This window comes from Ursus maritimus, unplaced genomic scaffold (genome assembly GCF_017311325.1).
Source record: "Ursus maritimus isolate PB19 unplaced genomic scaffold, ASM1731132v1 scaffold_7, whole genome shotgun sequence".
Lineage (NCBI taxonomy): Eukaryota > Metazoa > Chordata > Mammalia > Carnivora > Ursidae > Ursus > Ursus maritimus.
The window spans coordinates 47,736,087-47,745,055 of NW_024426885.1; positions in this window are offsets into that span (position 1 = coordinate 47,736,087).

Sequence of the window (8,969 nt, forward strand, 5' to 3'; positions counted from 1 at the left end):
GCTTTCATTATCCTTATGATATTTGCTTCTTTGACCGACTCCTCTGTATGTAACCAGTCTCTTACTTTGGCCATCACCTCCTCCCTCTGTGGACACCTTTCTTGCCCAGTTTGGGCTCTAGTCCCCACGGCAGGCCAGTCCCCTGAATACACGTCTTCACATTTCTTGAGCTAGACAATATGATTAAAAATTACATATGGAAAAACCAACTTGCAGGAGGGAACACAAAAGTTATGAAAATCATAATGCTAAGAAGGAACTAATCCAATTATCCCATAAATCTAGAATGATTAAGTATTAGATATTGGCACATTAACAAAGAGAAAGATCAATGGAAAAAATTAAAGTTCCAATTTTTAGAAAGCCCCCAACTTTTAGAAAGCCCCCAAATAGTAATTTAGCTTGTATAGTAAATGAGACATTTGAAATCAGTGGGAAAATGGAAGGAATTCGATAAATAATGTTAGGACAATTGACTAAATAGAAGAAAAATAAAGTTTCTGGATGCCTATTTTACTTCTTAACCCAAAGCAAATTCTAGAGAGATTAAACTAAAAAAAAAAAAAAAAAAAAAAAAAACATGAAAGTTGTATGTAAAAGTTATATCGTATAAAAGACATAAGTAATCTAGGTATAGATACAGTAAAAAAGATAAAGATAGGGATATAATATATCTAGCTAGCTTTAGATTTATAGAACATATGGGATAGAACTAATATTTCTAATAAATAAAGAGAATTATAAATTAATAAGAAAGAGACCAACCACCAATGGTAACATGAATGGCTTATAATCATATGAGAAAATCATGCAGAGCCATTATAATTAAGTAAATAAATGTTAAAATCATGAATAAAATTTTTCATCTATCAGCATAGAAAAAAATAAAAATGTTCCATAACACAAACTGCATTGGTAAGGGTGAGAGTATAAATTGGTGTAAGGGTAATTTGACAATCTCAAATTGTTAAAATAAAATATATACATATATATCACTTTAGCATGGCTACTTTTCAGAATTTAACCTACTGATATACTTTGTTCAAAGCTGAATGTATAAGGATGTCCATTGCACTACTGTTTAAAGAAAAAAGGAACACTACGAACAATCCAAAAATCTAATATTTGCCTACTAAATATGTTGTGATACAACCCTAAAATCAAATACTATGTACACAGTTATGCCGTCCGAAAGTATAGGCCCAGTGCCTTGAGCCTAAGAAGTCTTCCAAAGGCCTAAGAAAACATTTAAGACCCGGAGAAAAAGTTTTCCAACTATAAAAAAAATCCTGCAAACTCAAAATTAAAGAAGGTCTCACCACTTGTGAAACATAACAACAAACAAAGCACATACAACTCAACTCATATATAACTGTAACGATGTTTAAGTCAAAAAATAAAGTAAATTATTCATCCGTGGGCTGACTCCTTACTCCTCAGAGGCAGAGATTCGAGTTTATCACACTCCTGGGTTCAGAGCAGAGTCTCCCCATTGGCCTGGCCCTTCTCTTGTTTCATATTTTTCCATCCGTGGTTTCTCTCCCTTCCCTTCCGATGCATCCCTCTCCCCTAGGCTGTGAATTTTGTGATTGTGTACTTTAACTTGACCGAAAAGTTAGCATGCTAGAGAGCTCGTTCCTGTAATTTTTATTCACTTGATACTATCTTTTAAGGATGTGTTCATGTTGTTCTATGTGCATTTGGTTCGTTGTTTCCAACGCTGCATCGCATTTCCTAGTCCATCGATTCATTGCCCTGGTCCTGGAACCCTAAATAGCCTCCCCCACTCCACTCTCACAAACAGGCAGCAATGAACAGCTTCCGGGACCAGAAGCTTCCGACGATTCAAGATCACGAGGTATCCGCAGAAAAACTAAGAGGCAGCCCACGGAATGGGAGAATATATTTGCAAATGACACTACAGATAAAGGACTGGTATCCAAGATCTACAAAGAACTTCTCAAACTCAATACGCGAGAAACAAATAAATCAAAAAATGGGCAGAAGATATGAACAGACACTTTTCCAATGAAGACATACAAATGGCTAACAGACACATGAAAAAATGTTCAAAATCATTAGCCATCAAGGAAATTCAAATCAAAACCACACTGAGATACCACCTTACGCCAGTTAGAATGGCAAAAATAGACAAGGCAGGAAACAACAATTGTTGGAGAGGATGTGGAGAAAGGGGATCCCTCCTACATTGTTGGTGGGGATGCAAGTTGGTACAGCCACTGTGGAAAACAGTGTGGAGGTCCCTTAAAAAGTTAAAAATTGAGCTACCCTATGATCCAGCCATTGCACTACTGGGTGTTTACCCCAAAGATACAGACGTAGTGAAGAGAAGGGCCATATGCACCCCAATGTTCATAGCAGCAATGTCCACAATAGCTAAATCGTGGAAGGAGCCGAGATGCCCTTCAACAGATGACTGGATTAAGAAGTTGTGGTCCATATATACAATGGAATATTACTCAGCTATCAGAAAGAACGAGTTCTCAACATTTGCAGCAACATGGACGGCACTGGAGGAGATAATGCTAAGTGAAATAAGTCAAGCAGAGAAAGACAACTATCATATGATTTCTCTCATCTATGGAACATAAGAACTAGGAAGATTGGTAGGAGAAGAAAGGGATAAAGAAAGGGGGGGTAATCAGAAGGGGGAATGAAACATGAGAGACTATGGACTATGAGAAACAAACTGAGGGCCTCAGAGGGGAGGGGGGTGGGGGAATGGGATAGGCTGGTGATGGGTAGTAAGGAGGGCACGTATTGCATGGTGCACTGGGTGTTATACACAACTAATGAATCATCGAGCCTTACATCGGAAACCGGGGATGTACTGTATGGTGACTAACATAATATAATAAAAAATCATTAAAAAAAAAAAAAAAGATCACGAGGTATCCGAACAGTGAATTTCCCTATTACCAAGGAAATTACTGCTCTCCATTCCCTTTTCTCCGAACAGTGGATTCGAGGTCCCCACTGACTACACCTGTACTCAAACTTGAGGCTCGCCAACGTCTGACTATTCGGCCAGCTAACATGGGGAAAACCCCACCTTGTTCAAATGTGTATTGCACTGTTAGGGGCGATGTACGCTTCTTTGTCCCTTGGATTTCTCCTTGCGTGAACTGCCTACTCATAGTCTTTGCCTATTTTTTCCTCCTGGATTTCCTGTCTTTTTCTCTGTGATTTACAAGGATTTCCCCTTATCTCTTTAATATTGATTTCTTGTCAGGTATTAATTTTTTCTATGGTGACCTTTATTGAATAGAAATCCTTAATTTTGATCTTGCCAGACCCATCCATTTTCCCTCTTGTGGTTATGCTTTTCTGGACTTATTCAAGACATTCTCCCCACCTCAAAATATACAGATATTTGTCTGTATTTTCATCCATATGTTTATATTGTATCTTTCACAATAAGGTCTTTAATCCATTTTGAATTCACCTTTGTTTATGCTGTGAGATTTGTGGGTGCTTTTATCAAATATCATTTCCATATGCATGGAGCTGTTCCTCAACTCTTGGTTCTGTTCTGTTGTTGTGCCCTTATTCACTAACACATCTTTCTTCTTATTACTGCAGCATTACGATATGCCTGTCCAATCCATGGTAGGGTAGATTTCTCCTCTTTGAGTGTTCAAAATTGACTTAGTTCTTTGCATGCCTATACTCTCACATGTGAATATTTAAATCAGGTTATCAATTCCACGAAACTTGCGGATAAGTATTTTTTTATTTGGAGTTGCCTGCATGTATACAATTATTTAGAGACCATTAACATAGGCATAAAGCTGTCCAATCCACGAGTATGGTTTACATACGTAATTGTGCAAGTTTTCACTTAAACACTAATAGAGTTTTAGATTTTTTTCTCCATAAAGCCCTTGTGCAATATTTTTAGGTCAAATTCTAGATATTTTATAGTTTTTATTGCTATTGTGAAAATTATAATATTTTATATCATATTTTCTTATAGAAATGATATATGCTCTCATGGAAGAATGTCATTTATTTTAGTAAGTCATGCTGTTTATTTTTGTAAGCACATACATAAATTATGTCTGAAAGTATATCCAAGAAGTTTATGAGAATTACTGCCTGTGGAGAGGAAGGCTTGGGCATCAGGTGCAAAAGGGTGACTACTTTTCACTGTATACTCTTTGTGACCATTTGATTTACTCTTTCAATGAAAAATCAGAATATATATTATTAACATATTAGTATACATACGAGTACACATTAATGTTTGTGTACCATAGCTATCTCTCTCTCTATATATATATATGATACGTCTATATTGAGAGAGAGAGACAGAGAAAGAGAACGAGACAGAGAAGAGATCCAGAATGGGCAAAAGTGAAAGCCTGCATACTCTTTATGATTCCGTCTGGGTGGAGAATGCTTCTCCGGCCACACTGAAGTTATAGTAATGATCAGCAGTCACTGTCTACTCTATGTCATCTGCTTGAATTCAGGAAGCCTGCATCTTATTCTGACTTGAGCAATCCCTCCTGCTACCTAGTGCATTTTTTCCAACATGTCGGCATCTGGTGGACAGCATAATCAATGGTATTCATTGTGTGTGTCCTAAAATGAGTGGTTTTGCAATTCTGCCTTCTTTTCCATGTGGGATGTCTGGGGCAGCCATCCACTGCAACCATCAGCGGGACAGATCTACAGGTGACCGAGTGTCCACAATAGCTTTTTCCTTGCCTTGTGTAGCCTCAGGTGTCCAGGAAACCAATTCACATGTGAATTAGGAGAAGGGAGAGCATGGGCAGCGGGGCTGGATGCCCACAGTTGAATTCTGACTCCACTGTGTGCTATCTCTGTGACGTTGAGTAAGCTCCTTAACTCCACTATGCCACGGCATCCTCATCATTGAGGAGAAGGTAGTAACAGCACCTACATCATAGAATTGCTGTGAGGACCAATGAATAACATGTTCGAATACTTTCAAAAGCACCTAGAACACAGTGAGTGCCCAATAAACAATAGCCATGGTGATTGATATCAGTTCCTTGGACAGAGTTGGGGCAATAATAGACCCTCATCACATTTGGCAAAGGTCCTCCCACTATAGCTTTGCGCTTTTCTTGTTGCCAAGCACCATATTTAGCTGAAATGCCCTGCCAGGTCATGTTGGTTTAAGCTCTGACACTGTGTATGATCTTGGATAAGCTGCTTTCCTTCCCTGGGCTTCAGTTTCTCCATCTACAAGATGAGCAGTGGGGCTAGATTATCTCTGAGGGTCCTGCTGGTCTTGACCTTAGATATGTACAACCTCAAAGAAATAAAAAATGATCTGTGCTACATCTCTAAAGAAGATGCTTCCATACGAGAGCCTCATGACAGACTGGATGACTCTAACACATGGATTTTATAGGGCTTAGAAGACTCTTCTGGAAGGGTTGACATTGAACGCAATAGTAAAAGTTGCAGAGCGTGGTATAGCCTGGTGCTTCTCAAATGTAACGTGCACAGGAATCACCTGGGTCTCTCGCTAAAATCAGATCTTCATTCAGCAGGTCTGGGGTAGGACCTGAGATACCACATTTATAATAAGCTCCCAGGTTTGTCAATGCCATTGGTCGGCGAACCACACTCAGAGAAGCAAGGGGTTTAATATGTGCTACTCCCATGCTCCAGAGAGCGTTGCAGACCAGAGATGGAAGTAGTATGGAAAGGCAGTCATTCCTGCACTTCCAAAGGCAACCCGATTTCCCTGCCCCTTGGTGAATGTTGCCTGTCCCTGAGCACCCTAATAGGTGCCTAGTACGTCCAACCACCTGTGTCAGTAAAGTTCCCAGCCAAGGGCCTGGCCTCCCATAGATGTGGCTTGCTGCCATTGGGGGCAGCACCATCCAAAAGAACTTTCTGTGGTGATAGAATTACTCAGTATATGCACCTTCCAACATGGTAGCCTCTAGCTGCATGTGGCTGCTGAGCCCTTCAAATGTGGCTGGTGAGACCAAGGAACTGAGTCTTGTTAATATAAATGTAACTAGCCACATCTGGCTAGTGGCTACTTCAGAGGGCATTTCCATACTGCGGTTCCTGAAAATGGACTTCAAATCTTATAGTCATATGGCAACCCTTCCAATTACTATCTGAATGGCCCTTGGCAAATCAACAAATTCTTGGCATTCCCTCCGTGGTAAAAAAGGGGTGAGCACACCTAATTAGGAAGATTGATATAAGGATTTGAGTTAACAGATATACAACTCCTGGTATCCTGCATAATTCATAGTGGGTGGCCCCAAAATAATAGCTCTTTTTATATGCATCTTGTCACCTCCGAAGAGTGTCAGGTCCCCCAGCGCAAGTCTGGGACCCCACTCTCAATCTTCTGTGGCCTCCCGCATAGTATTTAGAGCTGTCCTGGCCTCACTCATCAGAAAGGTTCAATGGGAGGGGCGCCTGGGTGGCTCAGTTAGTTAAGCGTCCAACTCTTGTTTTCAACTCAGGTCATGATCTCAGGGTCGTGAGATTGAGCCCCATGTCAGGCTCTGTGCTCAGAATGGGGAGTCTGCTTGAGACTCTCTCTCCCTCTCTCTCTCCCTCAATCCCTCCCCCTGCTCACATGCACATATTCTTTCTTTCTCTCTCTAAAAAAACTTAATAAAATCTTTAAAAGAAAACAAAAAAAAAAGAAAGGTTCAATGGCAGAAAACACAATGGCTCCCGCAAATTGTGAGATGTTGGTGCCTGAAGTCAGAGAGGGGCAGCTGGCTACTTAAGGTCACACAGCCAGTGAGTGGCATGAGCACTAGTCCTCCAAGGGCCAGCTATTGTCTCTTTAATTTTATTTTATTTAAATTCAATTAATTAACATATAGTGTATTATTAGTTTCAGAGGGAGAGGTCAGTGATTCATCAGGTGCGTATAACACCCAGTGCTCATCCCATCACGTGCCCTCCTGAATGCCCATCACGCAGGGACCCCATCCTCCCACCATCTCCCCTCCAGCAACCTTCAGTTTGTTTCCTATGATTAAGAGTCTCCTATGGTTTGTCTCCCTCTCTGATCTCATCTTGTTTTATTTTTCCTCCCTTCCCCTATGCTCCTCTGTTTCACTTCTTAAATTTCACATATTGTCCCTCTCTTATAATTGATTTATATTTAAAATTAAAATTTACTATATATTAAATACTGACTCTATGCCAGGCACTGAACCAGATCCTCTATCTGGGTGATTATTCACCTCCACAATGGCCCTGAAAGATAGATGGGTTGGAATTTTTATTTTTCAAGAAAAAGAACCTAAGGCCCAGAGGAGTAAGTAATCTGGCCTAGAACACACAGCTGTTTAGTGTCAGACTGGGGATTTGAACCAGCTCCCTCCATTCCCAAAGCCCCTCCTCTTTCCACATTGTTTCCTTTTTCATGAAGTGTCCTCTCTGTCATCTCTTCCCCTCCCTGGATACTGTCTTCCAACTCTTACCCAGTACACACACACACACAGCCAGCATCCATCAGGTACCAGTCCTGTCCTGAATGGCTAGAAGGAACCATCCATGCAAAATCTGGGAGAAGGGTGCCCCAAGCAGAGGCAAGAGCCAGTATGACAGCCTGACTGGGGACAAGCTGAGTGTCTCAGGACAGACACGGCAGGGTGGCTGGCATGTGGTGGGAAAGCCGGGGTGGGATATGGAGGAAGGCTTCATGATAAGGACTCTGGACTTCCTCCCGAGTTCAAAGGAAAGCCACTGGAGGGTTTTAACACGGAACAACACAATCTGTTCTTCACGTTCCAAAGCCCACTGTGGCCTGATGTAGGAGAGCGCAGGTTAGGAGAACCCCGGGGCCAGGGACCCAGGGAGGAAGCTCTTGAAATGCGCCAGCTGAGAGGTGGTACCAGGGCAGAGGGGAGAAGAGGACAAGAGGCATATAATTTAGGGAGAACTGTCAGCCTTACGTTTTGCTGGGTTTGATACGAAGAAAGAGAGAAAGCAGAGCCACAGAGAGCGCCCAGGATTTTCAGACAGAGCCACTGGGTAACTGTGTCATCATATGCTGTGATCACACTAAGGACTGTAGTTCAGGCCTTGTCACCAACTCACTGTGTGATCCCGCCTTCAGGACTAAAGGATGTCCAAGGGTCTTCATGGCCCCGGTGGTCCTTCTATGGTCCCCACCCTGATCTGAATATGCAAATGAAGCAGCTAAGGACCTCCTAACAGGAGATATTTGTTGTGCTAATTGAATTCCAATAGTTGTTCGCTTAGTATCTGCAGCTCACCAGCCTGACCTTTAACAGCTACAGGAAGTATAAATCGCGATTTTTCTCAAAATCCCACGTTCGGGGCTTAGTGTTGTCTAGACTTGGCAGCTAAGCCTGGAGGGGCAGAGAGGGGCTAAGTCTAACGTGTTCCGTGGGCTCCTGGACTGCAGAACCCAGGATCCAGGGCAGACCCAGGAATAGACATTCCTCATAAACCCTGAAGCTTGTTCCAGACCAGCACAGTCCACGCAGCCAGCAATGCAGGGAGCTGAAAAGCATGCTCGGAGCCCAGCGTCTCCACTCACAGGCCTATCCAGGTACCTAGGCCTTGGTATGGTGGCAATACGCACGGAGGGAGCAGTTTATTCCCTGTGCACCTGCTGTCCTCTCTGCTGGGCACACTCTCCCCTGGGGACACTCTCCCTTGGGGTGTTTGAACATCTGGCTCCAGGAGTCACTTGATTCTAAAGCCCACCTTTACATCTCAGAGTGACCTTCCTCAAGTCCCCAGGGTCATGTGGCTCCCGCTCTCTCAACCTGGTTTGTGGTCTTCATAAGGCTTCCCACAAACCAAATCATCGCGGCTACTCCGCTGTTGATTTGGTGTTTGGTTGACCGCCCAACTAGCGTGTGAGGCCTGTGTGAACACGGCCATCTCTGCCACGTGATTGTCAAATCCCCAAAACTTGGGACGGTGCCTGCCAGTGAGGAGACACGCCATCC